A 27,474-nucleotide genomic window follows, 5' to 3' on the forward strand; every position below is an offset into this window, starting at 1 on the left:
TGCTGACAGCTCATGCGGCAGCTTCCTTCTGGATAAAAGCTCGTTTCCACTCGGATATGCATTCATTACATTCTGCTCACATTCAACCTTCACAAAAAGACGTTTAGTTGAAACCAGTGATGTATGGGATGCCAGATCCCCCTTGTACAACCATACCTACAGCATTAAAGCACGGGTTTCAATATGGGAAACAATTACTCACACACCACGAGATTAATGGGCAGATCCTGCAACCACAGCCTCATATCCTTAAGCACAGCTGGCTGATCATTTCGCCATTCTGTTGCTGCAAAGATACTTCCTGGGGCTAACAGGCTTCCGAATTAACCCATCTGAGGCCAGAACTGGTGGGCGGCTCTCCGCTTTTTTTCCGGAAATGCCAAAGCAATACCAATCATCATTTCTCCTAGTGTCGTGATTTCTGGTCAATGGATCTCAATTCATCCCCGTCAGCTCATCTCCCTGCGGCTCATGGTTGGCGCTTCTTGTCCTAGTCTTCCTGCAGCTCCGGCCCTGCGGCGTGTCCGAGGCCAGGCGCCCACTGCAGACACTGCTGCTTTCCAATCTTTTCAGGGCATGAAATGACGGATGCCAGGCGTGTCCTTGTGTTTCCACATGACAGAGCCCTCGGCGTTACCTGCACAGCGAGACACTCCCGCTCCCTCAGGGACAATGGCTGTTAATTAGACTCTGCCCTCCTGAGTCAGTGCAAGTCCACACTCTTTTTAAGGGTTAAGATGTGCACCCATCTTGCTAATATCATACCAGAAAATCCACATTTCAAAGCAGGATCCTCTCCCACCTCTGCTTTTGAACTCTCCAGAGTTTCGAGCCTCAGCTGTGAAAGCTGTCTGCATCGACTCAGGACTCCGCACCACAGTTTTTCAGCTGCCAGCTTACTCTTCTCTCTTTTTTTCATTTTAAATGCCTGATATCAGAATACAACAAAAAAAAACTTTATGTTCAGCTGATAAACAGAAAGATGAAAAACGTGATCAGGAGCAGAGCAGAACTCTGATGATTTGCTGGTGTCTAAAAGATTTTGTATGAGGAAGATAACACAGAACATATTTTTCTCTAGTGTTTATGTCTTGTCTCTCACTGTGACTAAAGTATGCTTTAAAAAAAACACTAAAAAAACCATATACAGAGTAACAGACAACCAACGCACACGCAGGGATAGTGCTGTGTCTATGGGATCACAGGTCTCAAGGTGGCATGCCTGGAGGGGGCAGAACTAACTCAAGGTTGCATCATGGAAACAACATGTTACAGGTGCATTACACTCAGTATCCATGTGTGCGTCCATATCTGAGCAGAAAGTCTCAGATACCTGAAACTGTGCCTCGGCAGATTAATTAGCTGGAGCGCGTAAGCTAAAGATTACGTTAAAGACACTGCGACAGCTCCTAGCACACAGCCAGGAGAGAGGGGAAGAAGAAAAAAGAGCAGGCAGATGAAAAAGAAAAGCAAAGGCCTGAAGTTCTTTAGATCAAGCCTCCCGCCTCTGGAGAGATGCCTCTTTTGACTGTGCCCTCACATGTGCAATCAGCGCTGTGTGAAAAAGGGCATTGCAAATGAAGTGGCTGCAGTGCATGTTGATCACGCGCCGAGGACATGAATCTCTGACAGGACGGCGCGAGAGACGTGTGCAGGCCCGGGCTCGAGTTCATCAGCGTGCAATCTGGCTCCTGCGCTGTAAAACAGCACGTTAACTGTGCAGGTCACGCCAAAGTCAACGCTGTAACAAGGAGTCTTTTTAACAAAAGGTTTTTTCAAGTTACAGGATAACGTGCAGAAAAGGAAATATTATACACCATTTTTAGAGTAACAAAAGCCCAAGGCACTCAAGAGGTTATGCTTGATTTTCCCAGGACTGACATTTTCATACAATGCATGATTTGTAAGTGGAGCAGTTCAGGGGATTCTGCAGTCTCCGATCTGCAAGCTAGACAAATGCAGAGCTGGACCTCAGGAAACCCACACAAGCCTTACCATTCGCCCCACTTATCAGCTGCAACATACCGAGCAACACTGAATAAAGGTGGTGTTATGTATTCAAAAGTTACTGAATCTGCCCTGAACTTCAGAGGAGACAAACTCCCATTTTATTGCTTATAATTCTCCTTCAGCAATTGCTAATTCACCATTCATGCATTGTCTTTGTCTTCAGCTTCATGCCTAATTACAGTTATTGTCATTAATTAATATTAATATATCACACTACATGCAATGGACTGTGCTGTTTAATAATTGCTTTGCAACACATTTACGTCTCTAGCTCTCAAAATCAAACAAAGACAGTCCTGGTCAACTCTGCTTTGCTAAGCTGTATTAGATGTCTCCACCACAGATCTCTTTGAAGCCTGTCCCCTGGGGAGAGACTTTGACATGAAAAGGATATGGCAGAAATTAAAACATTAAGCTGCTGCGTGAATTCTGTCTGACCAGATCTGCCTGTGTTCCTCTGGATGCCGCAATGCCTACAGATAAGCAGCCCCACACTGCTGTCCTGTCCCCAGGGCTACCAGCCTCATTGCTGCGAGTCTGTGTCAATGACTGAGGGACCAGCATGAGAGCATTGGGAAGGAGAGGCTACTGGCTCAGTTTATAGTTCGAAGCTAATCTGAGGATCTCATTCCAGCTATTGCTTGTAAGAAGCCAGTGTTTCATTTTGCTCCAGACTGCCACAACCCTTTGTGTAAAGAAGTGGCTTTAATCCCCCTCCCTGTGTTTTCCTCTTGTGTACCGGCGGTGTGTGCTTCACTGTTGATTCAGAAGAAGTTGGATGGGTTGACTTCGTCTGGGCCTTGCATGTTTCTGAATACTTGAATCAGGTCCCCTCGCAGTCTTCTCTGTTAAAGACTAAAAGATTCAATCCTTTTCTTTCTTTAAGCCCTGAAATGTATCTGACCATTCTTTTCTGGGTTGATTCCAGAGCACCAATCTCATTTTTTAAACTGGGTGGCCACAATTGTACACAATATTCTAAATGAGGTATTCCTAGTGCATTGTACAATTTCACAGACCATCCCTTGATTTAAATCCTATATGTTACTGTACATTATATATCCTAACATACTGTTTTCTTTTTTTAATGCTTTCCCACTGTCTGGATACTCAGATTTAATGTTTCCCATTCTTGCATCATTAGCATTTCTTCTGTCTGCATGCAACACTGGGCAACCTGTCATTGTCACTGTTTGCCATGCACACGTTTCTCCGTCCCCCATCCCCTTAATGTCTGATGGCAATAGCAGATGTAGATCTGGCTGCATTGTTCTCCATTTCAGGACAGAGACCTTAGCATGTGATCTGCAACTTCAGTCACCTTGACACACGGAAAAGTACAGAGAACGGTCTGCCTACTGCCTCTCTGACAGCCGTATTCTTCAATAATGTAACCCTGAAGTCAGACGCCAAAGCACTTGTTAGCAGACTAAGCCCCTTCTTGTATTATCTTCTCTGCGCTGCGCTTTCAGGAAACTAATGGCACTGCATCCAAACTCATTTCCCAGGGATGACCCTAGTCGCAGGGACAGAGGAAGAAGGAAGCTGACGTTTCACAGGCTCTCCGACAGTAAAGTAGTGCTGGCATGTTCCTGCTCTTGATGAACGCGGGCTGCTGTGAGGGCTTCCCAGGCCTGGCATATAACCTGTTAAGTCCTCCATACTGAGAAGAAGCTACCATTGTTTCCTCACTGCTGAGCCTGCAACGTCTTGGAGAGTCATGTACTACACTGGCACTAGCAGATCAACTGATATATAAACATCTGACCATCTGGACTAGGCTGACAGAAAACAGCGATGCTATCAGCCTTCACAGAGCTACGTATGGTACAGCACAGCAGAGAGCAGTTAATAAGCACAGCGCCATCACCAACATTGCAGAATATTGTCCCAAACAAGATTTCCCAGGGGGACCCAGCAACTTGCACTTGTAACTGCTATTCAAACCTGCTCTCAAATGACAGATCTGATTGGCTTCCAGTCTTTGCCTGTCAGCCGTGCCTTTCTAAACGGTTTAAATCACTTTAAAATACTACAAAACGACATAAATGGCTCAGGTAAACGCTTACCTAGTAGTAAGGTCATTCTTCTCGAATATTATGTCTGACACAGGGTTTCTTAAGTCAGCAGGCAGCAGGGGAACAGAGGTGGATGGATCTGTTTGCCACACAAATCACACCGACTGTCCTGAAACCCATTAAACCGATCAGCTGCAGCCCCCTTCTGTTCACATGAAGTGACTCATCAGTGCCCAGGCTGCACACGTACTGTACAGTACTAGCTTCTGTACCTCTGCTGTGATGTACTCACTACCTGTTACCTGCATTTGCTGCCCAGATGTTGGACTCATTCCTCTGCGGGGGAAACGTGGCTACTGTACAATACCCAGCTAAGCAGAAATCTTCCATTTAAATGACACATTAGGAGGGAGATGAGGCATGTGGGATGTGCATGGATGAAAGAGTGACTGTAGCTACAGATCTCTTCCAACATGCTTCCAATTTCTTGTTCTAAGATTTTTTTTTCTGCATGACCAGTTTTAACTAATTTCTACATTGAAAAAGCATTATGTTTTAATTCATTTTTATTACAGATTTATTTGGGATTGATATCACTTCTAGGAAGTGCATGAATTACTCAATGGCCCTCGCGCTGTGACAAAAGCAAGAGCACAGAGATCCTGCACGAGATGAAGCTATGCGGTCGACTTGTCAAAAAGCATTTTCAGCTCTGCAGCCTTCTTGCCCAGACCACACTACCTCACACCGGACCTGAAAGGGCTCCTGCAGTAAACGCCCGATACATCTACGAGAACAGAACATTTTGTTGTGAAAAAAAACGGGAGGGATCAAGAAACAGCTTTGCTGGACTATTTGTATGAAGAACATCGGAATTCTGTTCATCCCGTGTAAGAAGAAAAATAAAACCAAACCAAAAAAATTCAGCAGCACTCAAAGGCTGTTCCCTCTGCTTTTTTCCTCAGCTCCGTCCCCCTGGCGTCCACTCAAGATAGTGACCTGAGCCCACCGCACCACAGGACTAAGGCATGAGCATGAGCTGGACTGGACAAGGGCTCTCTGATTCCGCTGCAGTGTCTGGACCGGCCCTCCTCTCACTGCAGGCCGCACACATCTTCTCTCTCTTGTGGAATGAAGATGGAAGTTAATAAGCCAAGGCCCCCGTTCGGGTTTAACAAGCTCATTTTCATCTGGTGCTCTGGCCCACCAAAACCCAAAATTCAGACACGAGTACAGCACGAACCCCACAGCAGCAATATTCGCAGGAGAGCCAACATCATTAGCTATTTAAACTTAAACATCCTCCCAGCCATAACGAAGTCCAGACATCTCCTAATTAAAACCACATAAGAGAAGGAGAGAGAGACACTTGGCCACACTCACGCAGGTTTAGAAGTTTTTAAAAAGACATTCCAGCAACACGAATGGAATAGGGGTTTAAAGAAATAATAAAGCTTTACTGCTGCATAATAATAGGGAAATTTGTTCATGCAGCAGTCATATCCACTCTTAATTAAAACACTTTAAATTTGTCTATGACCCCATTGTTAATGGTTAATGGCTGTTTCATATCGAAGATACATTCCTAAATGGTCATTACCAAACCCTCAACCCACAGGCTGGATTATAAAAGCCTCCCCTAAGAACACAGAGGTCAGTAATGAGAGAGGGATCTTCTGACCGGCTTTGCTCGTTTGGAAATTGGTGGCTTATTGATCCAGGAATCTTATCCAGCCATGCCTTAAAAAGACCCCAAGGAACTGGCTTTTACAGCATGTTCTCGAAACGTGATCCAGACACTCAACACCCTTTGTGTAATGAAGCATCTCCTGTTTCCTTACATCTTGTCTTCCTTGTTTAACTGGAGAGCATGGAGCAGGCTGCTGCCCAGCTGGATTCGGACTCATATTAAGTCCTGTCAAGCAGCCCTCTGTTTCAGACTAAATCAGAGGGGTCCTCTCTGCGCCCCTTCCACAAGGCGGAGCAGAGTGCACATGTTGTGACCAGGATCTTGCAAAGAAATGGTGACATGACAGTGGCAGGAGACATTCCGAACAAGAAATACCTTCGTTATTTTAGAAACCATAATTAATTAACCAACAGGGGTTTCAGTTTAATAAACCAGCAGTAGTTCAATGGTTGGCAATTATTTTCTTTTTTTCTCGAACGCAATAAAGAAACAGAAAATAATTGAGACGATGCGAAGTTACATCTGTTTAATCCTCTTTTTATGTTCCTCTGGTGACAATTAGCATTGTGTGTGCTCATTACTCAACCTCTTACTTCAGGCCAGGAGCTCTTTCAAATTCACTAGAAAGAGCCACAGTGACAACAGGAATGAATCTCCATTGCATTCGCTAGACGACACAGGGGGACATTTGCACAGGGTCTTCAAGCCCATGACAGAGTGTGGGAACACACGCCACGCGTGCATTGTGATTGGTCAACCACCTGGGACAGCAAAATAAAGATCACGCCAAGAAAAAGGATGAAAATTCCTGTGATGTGTAGCTTTAAACAAAAACAATACCCCTTTCTCCCATAAAAAAACAATCCCAAATCCCATTATATCAAACTAAATGTAGCACAAAGTCACTAAGCCCTGTTTGACAGGAGATTTAGAATAAATCGCCACTCAATCTGGCCGCACGTGTTAGAGAATACCTTTCACTAAGATTGGGAGCTTTTGCTATAAAACGGTTTTTACCTCAGGTTTTTTAAAAATACCGTATAAAATATAATTGGAACACTGTTTTACAATGAACACTAAATTGTATTTAAAACCCTGATTAAAAACTCACTTTTCAGAGTTATTTGCATGTCATTTGCATTTTAAAAAAGCTGGTCATCTGTAGCCTCTTAACAAAAACAAACGACCCAGTCTCTAACATGCACCAGTGGCAGCAAAAGTGACCATCTGAGATGCAGGCTGGAAGTCATACTACTGCTGGTTCAAATCTAGACTATGCTACTATAAGACCACTAACCACCTGGCCACTCAACCGTGTCTCGTGGACACAGTTGTTAGCTCTTAGGTGGTCGATCCCAGAATCTTGCCTAGTTGTTTATCAGAAGACCACATGGTTTGTGCTATAACAGCACACTGTAAACATCCTCTGTGTAGAGAAGTGCCTTCTGTTTTTGATCCTCAAAGTCCTGCTACTCCATTCCCATTGGTGTGCCCAGGCGGTTTCACTGCTGATGCTGAAGCCCGTTCGAATGACGCTGTCAAACTTTGTGACTGAACACAATCTATGAACTGAGGCGTGAATCGTGCGCTGTAATCATCAGCATAACACATCCCTTGATTTAAACTCACTCAGCGCTTGTGACTCTATACCAGGGGTGGTCAGTCTTGACTCGGAGAAGTCACAGTGCCACAGGTTTTATGGGTCACCTCTAAATCAATTTCTAATCCCTTGGAACAATTTTGTTTCGACCACAGAGGTACATGATTTGTTGAATTAAGTACTTTTGGAAATTGTCCATCCGTCCATTTCCAATTCAGGGTCGCGGTGGAGCTGGAGCCTATCCCAGCAAGCAACAGGCACAGAAAGGGATACAAACTAGGCAGGATACCAAATCTTTTTCATATAGACCATTTTTCAGGTCTCTGCAAAGTGCAGATTTAAGGAAGGGCTACAAGCCCTGCTAGAGCTTGGCTCTCCAGGAGCAGAATTCATTGGTTTAACATTTTGTTGTTTTTTCTTCCTTGTCCTGAGGAGGATAATGATGACTCAAAAGACTGCAATAAATGTAGCACAGTGTGTTATGAAAAATCCTCCAATATGAAGCTTTAAAAAATAAACTTGGCTACCTTGCCTAGTGTTTTTGCTACATTTAACATAATCTTCCTGTACCTACTGTATTAATACATTATTAGTATACGATACCACCTTTCCTTTCTATCCCTGTTGCCAAACCAAATGGTAAAGCTGAAAAAATGCAAACACTGTAAAGGTACTCTTAACTTATTATGGGAAAGGGCTCACACAACAGGGTTTTGTTCATAGTAGGTCATTTGATTGAAAGAGCTTCAAGAATTTGCACTCCCATAATTCATCAACATCCATCAGTCTGGGGTTTAGTGGAGAGCTGACCTGTCGGTAGAGTTAGAATGAGCAGGTGACATAATCACGTGCCTCCTAATGCACAGACACAGAGGGACAGAGCAGCACAAAGTGGCTACAGGTTCGGTTTCTGAGAGCGAGGGAAGAGCTCCTTGGCTTGCCTCGCGTAACTGGGGATTTACGTTTGATAAAGACCAAGATTCAATACCTGACAACGTCTGGAAAGCGTAGACAGTTCTCTTTATCCTACAGTAATAATCCACCTGTAACCTTACAACTGTACACAACAAAGTCACACTCTGTTGTTAACTTCCACCAAACAAAAGTGCTGATCAATCAGGAGCAGCTCCTTCAGCAGTTTCCACGCGCCAGCTGTCCTCAGGAAATGTCTTTTCTTCTAACCTCCGTCCTAGGAAACACCCTCTGAACAATCGAGTCTATAGTTCAAGCTCTTGTAAAATGTACATGAAATCCTGAGCATTTGCTTCTCACACACAGTGTTTTAGCTCAGCCCTGGTTCCTCTGTAAATAATGGGATGCTGGAAGGTTCCTGCCTGTGAAGGGCATCCTCTCCCATAAGGCAGCACTGAACTGAAGCAAGGCGCTGTGATTTGCATTCATGTAAATTGTGACAAGGAGCCTGAATCCACGCGGGATATCTGGAGCAGAGCCATCCATTGCATTACAAACCGCCATTACACCGATGAGTCTCACGAAGCGTTCCAGTAATCCGCAAAAACAGCCCACGTCCGTCTTGAAAATATCCAACGGCTGGCAAAAGGAAAATAAAACAGTTCTGGATTCCATCCACAAAGGACATTACTGGAACAATTTATCACACCCGGACTCTGATCTGCAGGGAAGGAGGAAAAGAAACCGAAAGTTTCCTCCGTGGGCTCTGTCACTACTTTTGCAGGCATCCAAGAGGAGGATGGAAAAACACTTCCACACACGTTCACGGTTTGCAAATTACACTACAGAAACTTGCAAAGTCTCCTGGCTGCTTTCTAAATGCTTTGCTTCAAAACAGATTACGGCTTGAAAGTTGTGTTGTGTTGGGAAAAGGGTTTGAGACACTATAAATGAGTGTAGTATTAGTCTTCTCCAAACTGCTTGTCCTTCTAGAAGGGTACAGGAGGAGTGGAACTTGCCCCGTGCTGCAGGTCCTCCACACACGCAGCCCATTACCTTGTCAGCTCATGTCTCTTGCAGGCTGGACTGATGTGGCCCGGCCTGCAGCTCCGCGCACAGACAGGCACACCTCCCCTGTCTGGCCTGATGCCGCTGACTGTCTGCAGCTCCAAATTAATCTCAAAACGAGGAGCCCTACAATCTCCTTACACATGCTTCTTTCTCAGGCTTGACCTGAATCTTCAGAAAGCCAGCGGCAAAGACCGATACAGGGTTTCTTCAATACCTGCTTAGCAGCGCTGATATTTCTTTTTGTTTTTGTTGTTCTGCTTCTGGGATGATGGCAACAATTTGCAATTGTTATTGATCATTAATTTCATTTTTCAGTGGTTAATTACATTTTGAAGCATAGTAACCTTGGTCAGATTAGGGTATCTTATTGTGAAAAGCTCATAATTGACTTCATTAGGGTTTTGTTGTTGTATCCAACTTAATTCTCAGTCTAGTTCTACTGACTGTACAATGATGAAATGTAGTTCAAAAGCACGGCATGAATGAACATCAAAACAAAAATCACAATTCAGAAGCTAAAACAAACTTTCACTCAGTGTCACAAAAACATCTCCCTCCCTTATTGGAAGCATAATAGAACAGGCAGTATTAGCTGTAGTATTGGCTCTATTACGGTCCAAGAAAATCTATCCCCCAGCTTTGTGCATTCTGGATGAAATGCTGGAATTGTTTTATTTCCAAAAACAACCAGAATTTGTTATGCTATGGTTCATGCAGCTGCCTCACAGTTCTTGGGTTCTGGGTATGATTCTGGGCTGGGGTGCCTTCTGTTGATATTCTCTCATTGCTTTTCTCACAGTGCTCTACTTCTCTCTGGCCTTTCAAAGACATGGCCAGGTTGACTGGCATTTCTACAGTGCCTGGCATTCTGTCTAGGATCCGGGACAGGCTCTGGGCTGTGTTGACTCTTAGAGGGCTAGATGATTCAGCCACAGTTAATCCGGCCAGGAGAGAGAATGGTCTTCTATCATATTTACTGAATTCTTTAACGTCAGGCTTCATAGTGTCCTTGAGAAACAGATCATATCAAAGACCTTCTTTCCAAAGTCCGTAAATTTAGAAATACCATTGTTGGTCACTTCTATTGGAGAACAACAAAAAAGACCAAACAAAACCCCAATGAGTTTCGTAGCTCAAAGGAGAAGATTCCTCTATTGCAGAAACAAAAAGGTCAATAAAACTCTAGTTATTCAGAAGGTAAAAGTATCATACAAACAAAATAGAAGACTTACCAAGCCACATCCAGCCTCTATTGGGATGTACAGCATACAGGAGAACTCATTGCTGTTTGAAAGCACCAGAATCCGATGCTGTCAGCTACCTAGTGGTCTACCAATGATACCAGTCCCCACTGTTTATAACCAGCCTAACCCACAGCTTCATCCCGGAGTGACTCTATAGTTGGCATCCACACTTCGGGCTGATCAAACCTGGTTATGGCTCTAGTCGCTGCCCGGTATCTGAACCAGAGTTAGCTGGCACAAGGAAAGCAGTGACTGGTCCCCAGTACTCAGTGTAATTCTGACAATTCGCACCCTGAAACCAGTCTGCTGCAGCTGCCAAGCTGACTGTGACCTGCAGCAGGACAGCAGAGGAACAAGCACTACATAAACTCCCACCTCCGGATTTCACCTCCCTCTCCCCTCCCACACACTGACACTGTTGCACACCTCCGTCTCCACACAGCAGACGCCCCTTTTCAGCAAATACCCTGGCGACCGCGACGCTTTCGACTTTAGGACTGATTAACTTGCAGTGTCTGTTCCCACTGTACTGTTCTGTGACTGGCAGTCTCCATGTCAAGAGGAAAGGTTCAAAATATTGCTTGGAAAAAAAAAGAGAGAAAGCTTTCATCAGACTTTTCGCCGCAGGCTTTATTAGGGGTTGTGAAAAGTGCGGCCTTCTGGAATTACAATGATCTGCCTGCTTACAGAGGCAGGCAACCACATCAAATCCCGTCCTCCCTCCAGCGTGCCACCAGTTTGTCCTTCTCCACCCAATCCGTGCTCCTCCCTCCAGCCGGACATACCATCATCCTCCTCAGATCTGACCACCCTCTCCAGGCCTCCTGAGGCCTCATCATCACAAAGGCCCCACCCCACACGACAGAGCGATTAAGCCAGTGAACTCCGGAGACCTGCAGTGGCAACACAGACTCCCAGCCCCTCACACTTCCAGCTGTCGCCCAGAGCAGTGGGACAGTGGTTCCGGGGCAATCGAACCCACCTGACTGTGACTTGGCATTGAGAGGATACCCTATTTCTTTTCAGAGATAAGAGCCGTGAGCCAGCGTGTCTCGTACCAGATGGATGACTGATGCTCAGCAGGCCAGAGAACAAAATCGTGCCTTGGGAAAGCAGGAAGGAGCAGAATCTCTGGGGGAGCAAGGCATAGAAATTCCTTTTCTTAATAATAATAATCATAATAATAATAATAATCCTTATTTAATATAGCTCTTATAAAGGTGGCTTCTCAAAGTGCTTTACAGAACGACAACAACAATAAAAGAACACACAACACATGCACAATGAGAGGAGACAGTAGAGGGGGCAGTGAATACAGAGGAGCAGAGGGGTAAAGAACAGAACAGTTCAGTAAAGGCTCTTCTGAAGAAGAAGGTTTTGAGTCTGGATTTGAAGGTGACCAGAAAGTTCCAGAGCTTTGAGGCTTAACAGGGGAAGGCGCTGTCACCCCTAGACTGTGGAGTGGCTTGGGGCTTGGGGCGCAGAGAGGAGACCAGAATTAGAAGAATTTCCTTACATGAGTGCTCGGAGGAACCGAAATTGGGGAGATTCCTGCTCACGTGAGCCATGACGTTGCTTCAGCTCGTTTCCTTTTTTATCCCGGTGGTGTTAAGCCGGTGAATTAAATAAAGAAATCCCTTGATCCCCCTGCCAACCTGCCTTTTAACAGCTAATAAGATTTTAAAGTGCCGGTAATTACAGTTTTATCAGCGGCCTGATCCGTTATATTGCATTACATAAACGGATCACTGGGCCCTTTGTGTGGGCAGAGAGCCCCCCCCGGGCCTGACAAGGGGTCGGGGGCCGTGCGCCGTGCTGTCAGACTGAAGCGGGGTAACGGAGTGGTCTCCTCGTGCTCTCGTTAGGCACCGCGCTTCGGAACAGAGAGAGAAACCAGCCGTGCGTTCAAGCGCTTCCACAGATTGTCGTACAACATCATTACTGGGGCCCTTTAAAATATAATACCGGTTATAAATATTTATGGCATGTGGCACAAGCACACTTGTGCCAATTTATTGGCCATGCTGGGAGACCAGATAGATTAATACAATGTGTGATGTAACATATTATTACCTTTTTCATCTTTCTGTTATTTATTCTCTCGTTTTGCTCATCCATCCTGGGGGATAGGACATTTGACACCCTGCGTCCAGCCTTAACACAGAACAAACGTTCAATCCCAAAGAAACCAGGAATACAGTCGGACGCAGCCTGGTGTCTTGATTAAAGATAATGTGCCTGACTGCCAAAGAAGCAGTGGCAGAATTGTCTGGGTTCTATTGTGTGTTGAATGATAATTCTCCTAACACTATACCTCTAGCGATAGAGAGATTGCATTCATTCCTGCTATTTTATTTAGCAAAACAGGGAGGGAGCTTCAGCCCCCATGATATTTCAGACAAATTTGCTGTTCTGTGATCACGAAGCTCTGCGCTGGGAGCAGCCTGACCCTTCTCAAATCAGGGCACCTAACCTGCAGCAGATCCCTTGCTTGGACAAGAACCGGCAGCCCATCAATTACGATCCGCTTTACGGCGCATTATAAATTGTTCTTCAATATAATTTGTTTCCTGCCGGGTATTGATTAATTGTTTTGTTCCTGCACACTGTTGACTAAGCTTCCCTTAAAACCAACACAAGCCTCGGAAGGCTGGCCAGGACCAGCGCCTTAATTAACAAACTATCATTACGTGTAAAGAGCTTATGAGAAAATAAAAGAATAAAAGAAAGTCTCGTCTTAGAGAAGAATTCTGCGCATCTCTATAGCAAACTGATTATAGAACAACAGATTCAATCACAGGATCCTCTCTGCTGTTCCCTTCGGCAGCTGCCTGCTAATCTGAGCTCCACTCCTCCCTGCGCCGTCTGCTTATACAATATGTGGTCTGGTAATTAATGTCTCCTTGTGTTTAGATGTGGCTTTTCCTGCTCTGGAAATACTTATTTTCTGCAGCACCATATCTGGTATAATATAATAATACCGACCTTAAATGCTTCCACTGTTTATTTTTTTAAATAAAAGCTAAAAAGAAAAACAGGTTAACCATAAAGAAAGGAAACTGGGTCTTATAGAATCAATGTTAAAAATTGTTACTGTCTTACTTTTAAACATGAACACAATAGTTGAGGACTGAGTGCTTTGGAGTCAAGCCTCTTTGCTGTGCACAGCCTACTCTGAAAAGACCCCCACCTCCTACCTGTGCAATCTTCTTCCGAGCAACAACAAAGTTCAGGATGCTAATCTAAGAGTTAAAGCAGTTCTAAGTTAAAAAAAAAACACTGGAACGCCAAATTATTTGAGATACCTACAGTTCTATTCAGAATGCCAGCACTGACTCCCAGACCCAGGACGAGGAGGGCAAGGAGCACCTGTAGACACACCCATCTGTCATCTCTGATATGCTGCCCGATGGGGCATTCAATGCCAACTCATCACCATTGCCAGCCTGCAGATTCCCATCATGACACAAGAGTGCCCCCAAATACCCGCTGCAGGCTCTTCTTTCTGTCATTCATCTGCCATCTAACTGGGTTGGGAAACAATGGACACAGACTGACGTGTTTAATACTGAATCTGTAACACAGGGGCCACCACCGCCACCTCTCATTCACTGGGGGCTCCTCTTTATCACATTGACGGCTCTTTTCTGACTTCTGCTTCCGCCTCTGGCAGTGGCACTCCGTTCCCAGGAATATTCTGGAGGGGGGAACTGACTCCCTTCTACATTCCGCAGGGGGTTAACTTCAGATGGGAGTTCTGATCCCAGAAAACGCCCCAGCTTGGGCCACGTTGCAGTGCCAGTGTGAACTACTTTCAAGCATGCCATCAGTATGACCCAGAGCATACAAAGAGCAAGAGCATTTACTTACTACGGAGCAAGCCGAGAGTCTTTAAACGCCATGCTCATGCGATCGGCTTGCACTTGTCGTAGCCTCACCCCACACCCCTGCCCCCGGGCTGGTGAACAGCACACAGCAGCCTGCTTGCCAGCCCGAGGACAGTGGCACGACGGTCCCGACAGGGGCACAGACACAAGAGCCCACCCAGGACTGGGAAGGTTCGTAAAGGGGAACATCTCCCTGCAACAAAGCTGCCCTGGAGATGAAACAGAAATAGAGAAATCAGGTGCCTTTGTTAATTTACCCTGCTGCTGCTGTCCGATACAGCAACTGGGTGGATAAACGCTTGCAGTCGATGGGCCTTGCTGAGGGATGACAAGGTCGAATCCTTCGTCTTTCAGCTGCGAGCCGAGATCTCAATGCAGCTACCACACTTCAGGGTTTTTCCAGGACTGGGGCTAAAACTGCCGAGCTAACGCCACAGACTTGTGTGCACAGCTAGCACATCACATCACGTTTAACACAGCCAAGCAGTGGGTTTGTTTTACTGCCAAACATGACACAGCAGAACGATCACTACTGAAAGACGCCATAAAGCACAGTACATTATTGGGACGTGCTTATTTCTCTCTCCTGTCAGAGCTCTTCCGAGCAACCCCTGGAGTTCTGCTTTGGCCTTATTCTTAGTATTCACAGGGTGCTCTCTAGCTCTGAGGCCATTTTATTTTGTTGTCACTGCTGCTCTAAGAAAATATTTACTGATTTCCCAGTGAAGGAAAGTGTGAAATTATCACAAGCCCGGCACAGACTGAGAAAGTCTGGAAAAGGATAGATCTCGGTGCATCAGACAAAGAAAAGAACAGGAGACACTTCACCGTTGTTTCTCTCACTGCATTCAGGAGAGAAAAGGGAAACTCAAAGCAATTCTGTCCTTGATGTTCTTGGAAAAATAAATAGTGTATAAGCAGTTTAAAAAAGTAGCAAAGGATTGCAAGTAAGAAGAGCACATCGATTCAATCCCTGTTTGATTAATCAAGGGCACTGCAATTTAAGCTGCCGTTCAATTCGAACTGTTATACTCTAGGTATCACAGCAGGAGGGGACAACACAACCACATGGTGACTGTACACACGCTACCAATTTACCAACCCCGGCCGCTTCTCAAGTCAAAGCGCTGTCAGTTTGGCTAATTGAGCATTCCAGCACAGGCTGATCACACAACCACCTGCATGCAATCACAGGGTGTTTGTTTAGCTGGATAGGCGTTTGGTTACTGTAAATCCCTGCACCCCTCTGCATACTGACAAAACCCAGCGAACAGGGAAGAGAAAACCCTGGACATACAGTATTTCTTTGCAGTATTTTTTTAATTTCTACCAATATTTTTTACCAAAGAAAACGGGCCTACCACTATGCAGGTCTCAATGCCATTTATTTTAAAAAAAGAATGATCCAAGATCAATTTTAATGATAATCTATAACTGTTTTTTACAAGTATGCTATGTTTTCCGCGTTTGTTTCTTGTAAAGTTTGGGCTGAAACAGGTTGAAGCCAGAGGGCAGAGACGAAATCTATGTGGATGCCCGTTAACAACCGAGAACAGGCCAAGCTGTTGAAGCTGATACCCTGGTTTCTTTCAAGAAGGATGAGGTCCTGAGATCTATTATCTACTTACAGTAATACCAAACGAGCTTGATGCGCCAAATACCCCCCTTTCATTTCTGACGTATCCTCTGATATCCTTATGTCATGGTGCATTTAAAGCCATCTTGCAAAGCCAGTCCGTTTGGTGAGTGAATATCAATAGCACTGCGAACCCGTCTCGGAGACCTGTCCACGGAAACCTGACGTTTGCGCTCATCTCCCAAATCCCTGGATCCCTCGGGGTCACTCACGGCATCTGGACAGGTGTAACGCATTTAGAAAGAAAAGCAAATCTCTCTGAGCATGCTCTGAGCACCTTTAATCTTTTTTTTAAAAAACAAAACAAAAGGACTGGGTGACAGGAGGTGCAGACACAGCATCAGGAAGCACGACCAGCGGGCTGTGTGAGCGACGACGGAGCGCCTCAGGTCCGCCCAGAGCTCCAGAGGAATGGGCTGCCATGAACAGGGCAGTGGAGTGTGACTGCAGAGTGACCCCCCCGCTACCCCACCGCTCCTGTGGGAATTCTCCTGCTCCTCAACGAAGACAAGCACTGACTCTCAAGGAGGCCCTTTGGACATGCCTCAGGATTTGCAAGTATACATATACATGTAACTGCGTACAGACTGATCCCTGGCCACACTGAACCCAGGTGGTTCAGCTCCATCACAGACACAGATAAGACGCAGAGCCTGGGGCTCATGCTCTCCGCTTACGGAAGGTAGTTCTGAATGTACTGCTGTTCCATCTGCTTGAGTGACAGTGAAATCACAACAAAACTTAAAGCTGTTTTTCAACAACCACCTTAGGCTTAAGGAATCAACAGAACTTCATGTGATTATCAGAAACGTAGATCAGATAGACGTCGGAAAGCATATGGTGAAGGATTAATTTGATCTAAAGGTTCTGAATATCTGAATATACTGTACATACAGTACATCTTAAAAAACAATGATCCAAAGTAAAAAAAGAGCACTCAATAGCTGTTGAGTCTATTGAAACCACTGAAGGCCAAAGCTTTTCATTTACTGGTATACAAGTAAATTTCTTTAATATATTACAATTTAAATGAATTAAGAGTATACTGTACTTCTTATGCAGTTTTGTTCTGTAACTTTCTACTAATGGAATCAATTTAAATCAAATTGTGTATTCTTCGGAAACACCAAACAATTAGTTTTTATATTCCCTCAGTGGCTATCCTGCACTTTGCTGAGTCTAATGCTTTAATTAATTAGCAATGCCCTCCTATTTTAGTAATATTTATTTTACATAGGCTGCTCACAAGAGACTTGATCCTGCCCCTCCACTTAATCTTAAGGATACTTTGAACAATTGAGATGTGAAATCTTCATTTAACAGATGTTCATGAGTCTATGTCAGATAAACACAAACCTTTACTTGTTCCTATGTCAGATAAACTACTGTTTTCTGTACATTTACAGTAAATCAAAGGTCTTCATCCACATTTTAACACAATGCTGAAGTCCAAACTGTATTTTAAAACATTGAGTACAACATTCTTTACAGATTATGAATGGCACTGTATGACATTTCAATGTTTTGCAAAAATAAATGAAGTAGGCTGTACTGTATACTGTATATATATCAAGGCTTCATATACAGTACATTATATTTATTCATTTTCTAACTGCTTCCTCCAATTCAGAGTCTTGGCGGAGCCAGAGCTTATCCCAGCAAGCAACTGGAGCAAGACAAGACACCCCCTGGACAGAACGCCAGCCCATCACAGGGCACAAACACACACAGACCCAGAACGCACACACGCACACCAAGGCCAGTTTTCCTAAAAGCCATCTGAATAGGATTGAATTAACCTTTATTGTCCCTAGGGGAATTTGTCTTGTACATTGAGAGCCCATAAACATATAACATACTGTATACGATAACAATACAATACAATAACAGTACAACGCCATTATATATAGCAACATTCAACAACATCGCTCAGGCAGAATTATTCCAGTACCATAAGATTAAAAAAACAGACAATTAGCTCATAAAGAATAGAAAAACAATAATACAGTAAAGAAATCCCTATCTGCAAACATTTTTTCACTGTTTAACCTTTGAATGCTTTTACAGTAGGTATAAAGGAGGTAACTGCTGTTTAGTCTTAGTCCTTAATCTTTATACAGGGGATCTGGCACCTCTTCCTAGAGGATAGGAGAGTTTAGATTAAGAAGATTAATAATATGTCACTCTGGTGGACAGGTTATTGAGTCCAAGGATGCACCAGTCCTGATCTCTTACAGTAGTTCAACTTATTTTTGTTCTGCAAGGACAAGACACCTCCCAAACTCTGAATACAAAGGTGAGTTGTCTGAATAAATAAATGCCTTTAGACCATGGGATAAAACTGGAGTACCCAAAGGAAACCTGTACAAACACAGGGAGAACATACAAACTCCATCCAGACAGCACCCCATCTCCACAATTGAATGCAGGTTCCCAGGGCTGTGAGGCAGCAATCTAATACCCTCTATGTTCGACACTGTGCTCAACTACAACCAGCATTTTGTGAGATAAAAAAAAAATCCATTGATCCATCATCAGAAAACAGCTTATTCCTGCAGAAGACACGATGCCAGAGCCCAGTCCGGCCAACATGCCAGGCCTTAGCAGAGAACAGAGAACACACCCACACAGGCATCACCAATTAGACACACTTAGACTCTACAGGTGACAAGGGAGTGCAGGCAAGGCGTTTAACTCAACCCAGCAGATGAACAGTGAGGCACCGACCTGAAGACACAGAGGAAAAAACCTGGGAGAGCCTGGACCAGTTATTTACTGGAGCCTCTCTCTACGGTCTCAATTCCCCTGTGGGGGGTGCATGCTTAGAGTGTTTTCTTGGTGACAAAAGGCAATCGTTTCTAACGGCAGGCTCTCCATTTCCAGGAGTACTTCTGCCGATGGTCAGACTTCTGAACTGGACCGGCAGCCCTTCCTGCTGGGAGCACCAGGAGCACAGCTTTAACTGGGAAGACACTTTCACGACAAGCTGCCCAGTGGCAGACCTGGAGGTGCTGCTGTTGTCACTTAGATACTCCTGCTGTACCTATATTTAGCCCGTCCAATTCGGAATAAGGTGGGCTCCATGGGAATGTGAACGGATGTGGTTCAAGTCTGAAACTGCAGCAAACAAGAACATCTGTAAACTCTGCATCATGAAACGGGAATAAAATTCACACGCCCTGATGAGAAAACACGCACTCCACTGTTGATTAAATTCCAGACTTAAATCGCGATAATGAGTAACCTAGCGACAAGAAAGTCTCAAAATGACGTGCAGCCCGAAAGCTTCTCACACTTTTTATCATTAATAATACCTGTAGTATAAAAGGGTGTTGATACCTTATAAGAAATTAATATAATTAAATGCGAGTTCAGCATTTCTTCTCAATTGGAAGCCTTTCTTGGGCAGTTGGAGAGGACACCTTATCAGGATAGCAGGATATACTGTACAACCACATCGCCGGCTCACTGACAGAGAGGAGCAGCACGCTTAACATCCTGAAATTATTTGGAACTATTGTCTGGAATGACTATAGTGGGCGCCAGAGCACACACCTTTCCTAACTATCCGTTTCTGCCCTCCGCGGAACCTTAAAATATAGGCTACCCTTCTCACGCTGGACCGTGACACGGCCTTATTGCGGATGGGGCATCTATCACTATCTTAAATCTGTGATTATGAACAACCTCTTATTATACTGAATCACCCCCCCTTCACTTTCTGCAGTGGCAGACGAGCGCGGAGCTCTGCGCATCTTCCCTGACCGAGCAGCTCGATCTCAAGGAAGACTGATGAACTGCGGGACAAGACGCGCAGCGCGGTTTGCGTCGTTTCTGAACTGAATCTCCGGCGGTCCGGCCTCGCACCCGGCATCATCGATCACACCCACTGCGAGGTCACGGCGCTTTTCTTTCTGTGTGTTGTTCAAACCGGGCTGTAGCAGCAGACGAGGGGGATGGCACTTGTTTTCTCGCTGATATGAGGGGGCTCTGCGGACTTCAGACTCCAGACTTTTAACAGCCCATCTCGTACAGCCCAGTACATCTTCCAAATCACACCTCTCTGGCACCGCCAGAGCCGCGCTGTCAAAGCACCAGGGCAGCACACGCGAAATCGGCGCGGTGGTGATGACGGTTTCGGCGGATAAGCGACCTGACATGAACAAGTTAATCCCCGGCGACTCGGTGGGCAGGGGATGACCGCCCGGGCAGCCCAGGGGCGACCCTTCCTTCCCCGGGAGCCGCCGCTGAGCAGGGAGACACAGACGAGGCAAGTTTGTGGACACGGGGGAGTAACTGATCGGGTGATTAGTCCATTCCGTCCTCCCAGCCTGCAAAGCCTCTCCGCTTCATTCGCAGCCCTGTGGCCGAGCGCTCTGTTCAATGTGCCTGAAGTGCACACAGCGCGGCATTAATAAACTGGCATCGCAGCCCGTCTTGTTGACGGAGTGCATCTGTTTAATGTGCACATTAACAACTGCACTAACGAGGGGAAGACAGGAGCGGGTGCCCCCTTACCTGATCGCTGTCAGCAGTAGTTATTGGGTATTTTTCGGTCTGATGGGTAGACCCAAATGAACTTTCCCATGCCTGACCCGTCTCCGCCGTGGAGTGCGAAAACGATGTGGAGACCCGCGCAGGCACAAACCTCCAGCTGAGTGCAGCGCCGTGTCTTCTCCAGCAACACACACGAAACACGAGTGGACAAAACACAACAGAAAATAAAACAACCGGGGGAAACGGAATCGGGGAATTAAAATAGCTAAGAAAGCAATCGGGGGTAAAAAAAATATAAATGTGTTGTTGTTGTTGTTGTTTTTAGAAAAAGACGGTTTTGTTCAAAAACTGGAGAAGTAGTGAGATTTGATAAATCCAAAAAGCGTCTCCATCGCCTATCGCACTGTATTCCACATCTGCTGAGGAACTGTCTCCGTTTCAGCCGCCGTGACGGGAAACCGGTCTGGCGTTATTCCGCGACTCCAAGAGTCTGCATCTCGGGTCTTCCAGGCTTGAAGACAGCCGCACTTACAATAACTGCAGCAGGAGCCGTGACTCTCTCTTTCCTACACTGGCGTTGAAGACATCCACAGGCAAGCGCACACAGGCAGGCAGCTGCTGGTAGCGCACGCCTCGGCCAGCGGAGGAGAGGGAAAGGAGCGTGCCCCCCCCGCTTTTGGCCATCGCGAACGCGCACCGTCTACCTGACGTCAGCGCGCCCAGGTTGCACGGACACTCGCAGGCATTTCGTGCTCTCGGGAGTGCGCTTTTACCTGGGCATCGTCCCCCAAGCAGTGGAATTGGAACCACTACATTATTGTCACCCGCAAAACTAGACAGTGGAAACGGATATGGTTTGTACTTAAGACATCTAGATTTCTTAAGCTTTAGGAGTAAATCTGTACAGCCCATAAAACACTAACACCTAGTAATAAACACTAGATGAGCGCAAAAGCAAAGAAGTCGACAAAATATATCACATTTACATACAGTATATACAGCTACAGTTATGTTTTATGCATTTGTCTACTTCATTTAAACGAATCTTAATCCATTTAGCTCACAGCGTTTAGAACTGAAATCATTCTTTTTCTAAAAAATCGCCTGCCCTGCAAAGGAAAAAAAAGTGTCGCTGTGAATTTCGAGACTTCGCTGCGAGACGCAGGTTACTCGGGTGACGCTTCCGCCTTCAAGAAGTTGGCGGAGCTCATGCGATTCATCTGAATCTTGCCATGTTCTGAGTACAATGTCTTCACCGTCTTTGTTGTGTTTATTTTAGGACCTATATTAAAACAAACACGACGAAGATGTTTTTTTTATTTTTATCCGCGGTTGTAAACATTTTCAGTACTCTACACGATTCGTACAGTATGCTGTGGTCTACAGGGCAGTGCTCCAGACGTGAAGCGAGAACTCTGCACTCCGGGGCTGCTCGGAAGCCCCCCCGCCTTCTGGTCGGAACGCACCCCCGCCGACATGTCAGACGGAGGGGGAGTGAGGGAGAGTGAGGAAGACTGAGGAAGACCTCACAGCGACAGCAGCTCCAGTGCGAGCGGCGGCGCAGGCAGGCTGAAATATATACTGTAGAACCACACAATCAATATACTTACAGTATACACTGGCATGCCACTCTCTTGAGATATTTACCAGCCAGAAGCAGTTAAACACAAACCGGGTGTCAGCATTCCCATTGCAGGGAGAACTTGGAAAAGTGAAGTTCGTTTATGTGTGTGTGTGTGGGGGGTAAAAAAATTACTTTTAGGGATGACATCCCCTCAGGAATTTAAATCCTCAAATCCTCCCTCAAAGGCCAGACAGATGGGTATATTTCTAATGCCAAATATGGAGGAAAGAGCTCGGAAGGTTAATATAAAGGTTCCACCTACAGTACATCCACCGCATTATGGATGATAACCCATAGTATTCCTCCACAGTGTGTTCCCTCACAGAAGGTTACTGCAGTGCACCCTGGTGCAGTCACTGAAAACAGATGGACAGTTTATCTCAATCTGTCTCGGCGAAGGATGGAAACTGTATTTTTACTTTTAAAAGGCTTCAAGATAGAGGGACCTTTTCAATTATTTCTACAGAACTTTCAAACCAATGGTTTCAAGAAATGTCACTAGCAAAGGGTGCAATTCAGTGCCATCTTTATAATCATTAGTTTTTATCCAAATGTCAAGCAAACTGAAGGAACTCTACCTGACGTGAAAGCACTTTGTTCACTGCCCACCTGATATCTGGGTGGGGTGAAAGGTGTTTAAGGACTCAAAAAGCAGAACCTGTTCTTTCTGTTCTTGCTGAGATGGGCTTTGGCTCCACTGTGGCCCTGAACTGGATGAAGGGGCTGGAGAATGGATGGACAGTAAGTGGTTTTCAGATGCCCAGCATGTTACTCGTTTCTAGTTTCTAGTATTTTATCCAGTGAGTGAGGGTTTGAAGCAGACAATTTCAAGTGCATGTTTCTGTGTGTAAGGGGTGAGGGAAATACAGTACTTACAACTGTCTTACACTAATTGCACTGCTAATAAAAAAACAGGATTTTAATTTGTGAGTTTGAAAATTTTTTCAGTTGGCCTTATTATCAAGTTTTGTCGTCTTTGTAGTGCCCAGCACTGTGTGAAGAGTAAAATGTATTAGCTTACACAATTAACATAACTCATACCTCAACATAACTTTTTATACATTCAACAACATATTTAACCAGTCATTGGTCTTCATTAAGAAAAGTTCAATCGCATTGATTGGTTACTCACAGTACCAATTACATCTTTAAGATGCAAAAAAAAAAATCCTTTCTATTGAAAACACTGACATCCCAGTGCTGCTCGCTACCAGACTGCCATGATGGTTCTCCTGCAGACCCTGTTTCTCCTCCTGACCACTGTATCCTCTCCTCCTCCTGACCACTGTATCCCCTCCTCCTCCTCCTCACCACTGTATCCTCTCCTCCTGACCACTGTATCCCCTCCTCCTGACCACTGTATCCCCTCCTCCTGACCACTGTATCCCCTCCTCCTCCTCCTGACCACTGTATCCCCTCCTCCTGACCACTGTATCCTCTCCTCCTCCTCCTGACCACTGTATCCCCTCCTCCTGACCACTGTATCCCCTCCTCCTCCTCCTGACCACTGTATCCCCTCCTCCTGACCACTGCATCCCCTCCTCCTCCTCCTCACCACTGTATCCCCTCCTCCTCACCACTGTATCCCCTCCTCCTGACCACTGTATCCCCTCCTCCTGACCACTGTATCCCCTCCTCCTGACCACTGTATCCCCTCCTCCTCCTCCTCACCACTGTATCCCCTCCTCCTGACCACTGTATCTCCTCCTCCTGACCACTGTATCCCCTCCTCCTCCTCCTCACCACTGTATCCCCTCCTCCTGACCACTGTATCCCCTCCTCCTGACCACTGTATCCCCTCCTCCTGACCACTGTATCCCCTCCTCCTGACCACTGTATCCTCTCCTACTCCTCCTGACCACTGTATCCTCTCCTCCTGACCACTGTATCCCCTCCTCCTGACCACTGTATCCCCTCCTCCTGACCACTGTATCCCCTCCTCCTCCTCCTCACCACTGTATCCCCTCCTCCTGACCACTGTATCCCCTCCTCCTGACCACTGTATCTCCTCCTCCTGACCACTGTATCCCCTCCTCCTCCTCCTCACCACTGTATCCCCTCCTCCTGACCACTGTATCCCCTCCTCCTGACCACTGTATCCCCTTCTCCTCCTCCTGACCACTGTATCCTCTCCTCCTCCTCCTGACCACTGTATCCTCTCCTCCTGACCACTGTATCCCCTCCTCCTCCTCCTGACCACTGTATCCCCTCCTCCTGACCACTGTATCCCCTTCTCCTCCTCCTGACCACTGTATCCCCTCCTCCTGACCACTGTATCCCCTTCTCCTCCTCCTGACCACTGTATCCTCTCCTCCTCCTCCTGACCACTGTATCCTCTCCTCCTGACCACTGTATCCCCTCCTCCTGACCACTGTATCCCCTCCTCCTCCTCCTGACCACTGTATCCTCTCCTCCTGACCACTGTATCCCCTCCTCCTGACCACTGTATCCTCTCCTCCTCCTCCTGACCACTGTATCCCCTCCTCCTCCTGACCACTGTATCCTCTCCTCCTCCTCCTGACCACTGTATCCTCTCCTCCTCCTCCTGACCACTGTATCCTCTCCTCCTGACCACTGTATCCCCTCCTCCTGACCACTGTATCCCCTCCTCCTCCTCCTGACCACTGTATCCTCTCCTCCTGACCACTGTATCCCCTCCTCCTGACCACTGTATCCCCTCCTCCTGACCACTGTATCCCCTTCTCCTCCTCCTGACCACTGTATCCTCTCCTCCTCCTCCTGACCACTGTATCCTCTCCTCCTGACCACTGTATCCCCTCCTCCTCCTCCTGACCACTGTATCCCCTCCTCCTGACCACTGTATCCCCTTCTCCTCCTCCTGACCACTGTATCCCCTCCTCCTGACCACTGTATCCCCTTCTCCTCCTCCTGACCACTGTATCCTCTCCTCCTCCTCCTGACCACTGTATCCTCTCCTCCTGACCACTGTATCCCCTCCTCCTGACCACTGTATCCCCTCCTCCTCCTCCTGACCACTGTATCCTCTCCTCCTGACCACTGTATCCCCTCCTCCTGACCACTGTATCCTCTCCTCCTCCTCCTGACCACTGTATCCCCTCCTCCTGACCACTGTATCCTCTCCTCCTGACCACTGTATCCTCTCCTCCTCCTCCTGACCACTGTATCCCCTCCTCCTGACCACTGTATCCCCTCCTCCTCCTGACCACTGTATCCCCTCCTCCTGACCACTGTATCCTCTTCTCCTCCTCCTGACCACTGTATCCTCTTCTCCTCCTCCTGACCACTGTATCCTCCCCTCATTTATTTTACATGCTAAGTACCCCTCCAAAAAAAAAAAAGATAGTATCACGGTTATTATATTATTTACTGTAGAAACTAAACACAGTCACACATGGATGTTATTGTAAGGACAATTGTAAGGATCTCTGTGAACCAGATTAAAATTTAGTTTTAATTTGTTTATTTTGTTTTAATTTATTTTTTTTATTTCAAAACATATGTTCTGATGGTGAATAGGTAAAACATCCATTGAGCGGTATGAATAGAAATTTTAAAAAAAGTACAAACAAGAAAAGCTGTGTAATCAACGAAAACTGGGAACATATGGATTATTTGAAATTCTAGATTTTTGTGATAAGGCAAAATAAAAATTCATGTTGAGCGCGTCTCTCTTTTTCAGAACAAATGCTTTATTTACCAATAGAACCGTTCACTGACGCTAATGCAGGATGTGCTGATAACCACAGAGCTCTAGCTGCACAATGCACACTGCACTTTGAAAGCTAATGTACGTCTTGGAGATTATTTATAATATTCTCAGAGTAATGGCTTTTGTGATCTTGGGCTCCTGCGCCTGATTTTCAAAGCATCAGCCAGCATCCTCACTGAAAAAGACATCGGCTTTGTGTTTCAAATCCACTTGAACATTTTATTCCAGGGAAAATCGGGGGCCACTTATGGGTACCTGTAATGTGCTCATTTACAGAAGCTGCAGCACGGTTCTCATTAAAGGGCTTTAATTCCATACTGGGGATTTGCAAACTGCCGGTCAGCTGAGCGTTACCGTTCAGACCCCTGTGCGGACACGGCAGAGGGCGAGGAGGGTGTCGATGTGCGCGGCGTGTGGCGAGCCCCGCAGCACCCCCACTCCCTGAATGGGGCGAGTGGTGCGGCTCACCGAGCCCACTGCTGCTGCCTTCGCTGTTACCCCTGAGCCCCCCCAGCGTGGCCTTGGCCTACTGCTGCCACAACAACAACAACAACAACAACAACAACAACAACAATCCTTATACATTTCTGGATATTCCACTCAAAGCACTACTCGTTTTTCATCTAACAGGTAGAGGGGGATTTTTAGGAGGTCATGACTGATAAAGGCCAGGGAGGAAATGTGGCCAGGACACAGGTTAACATTACTACTCATTTTGAGAAACACCTCTTTTTTACGTCTCATCCAAAGGATAGTGCTTTTTTTTTGTTGTTGTTTTTTTTTTACAGTACAGTATAGCGACGCCATCACTATATGGGTACTGTACATTAGGACCCACACAGACCATAGGGTGAGCTCCCCCTACTGGTCCCACTGACACCTCTTCCATCATCAACCTGAGCTTCCCCAGGAGGTCTCCCATCCAGGTGCTGGCCAGGCTCCCATCTTCAGTGGGTTGCCATGGTAATTGGATAGCCATGGGGACAGCCTGGTTAACAGCAGCTAAAAAGCAGTCCTATAGACCAAGGAACAAACGTACCTTCCTGCAGCCTGCAGCTGGACTGTTTTCAGCATGGAAGAGAGAACTGCAGTTGTCAGGCCTTTCTGGGATATTTTTTTTTTTAAATAAGAAACCCAGGAAACCACATGGAGACATTGCTGTCCTCCAAGCCAAGGAGCCTCTCGCTAACTGAAGCCCACCTGACCCTCTCTGGTCCTCAGCCAATTCTCGCTATGGACCACAGGATGAGAGAACAGAGCCAGGAGTAAGCCAGGCATGTGCTCTGCTGTGATCAACTGGTCAAGGAGCGTACAGGCCTGGTGCCTGAACATGCGAGTTTTAATTCTGATTATCAGAGCTCCTCTTCTTCCTGGCAAGAGCCTGTTCCAGAAACACTGGATGTGGAGTGGGACTACACTCTGGATGGGATGCCAGCCCATCACAGATTTCAAAAGTTAATTGATTTAACGCAATCAGGAAAAGGTCAGCTGTGGTCCCTGGGAGCTACAGGATGTTGAGACTTTTCATTTCATTTTCACCTGCTTGAGTGGTCAGAATGAAATTGTTCAGTTCTTTTTTAATTGATCATTTAAG

At 46.0% G+C, this 27,474-nt stretch overlaps 1 protein-coding gene across 12 annotated transcripts in view; it reads right to left on the reverse strand.

The window, feature by feature from the left end:
• The window catches only part of adgrb2 (adhesion G protein-coupled receptor B2), a 164,295-nt gene extending 142,664 nt beyond the window's left edge, over positions 1-21,631 (reverse strand). For 6 of the 12 annotated variants that reach the window (XR_015925870.1, XM_088602458.1, XM_088602468.1 and 3 more), the window contains exon 1: positions 20,587-21,627. The gene's annotated coding sequence lies outside the window, so the exon portion shown is untranslated. Of the gene's footprint in view, positions 1-20,586 lie in introns of all 12 variants that reach the window. The other 6 variants (XM_088602466.1, XM_088602463.1, XM_088602465.1 and 3 more) reach the window with 4 other exon arrangements.
• Positions 21,632-27,474: the final 5,843 nt, after the last annotated feature.

Source organism: Lepisosteus platostomus, chromosome 13 (assembly GCF_059453375.1).
Source record: "Lepisosteus platostomus isolate fLepPlt1 chromosome 13, fLepPlt1.hap1, whole genome shotgun sequence".
Lineage (NCBI taxonomy): Eukaryota > Metazoa > Chordata > Actinopteri > Semionotiformes > Lepisosteidae > Lepisosteus > Lepisosteus platostomus.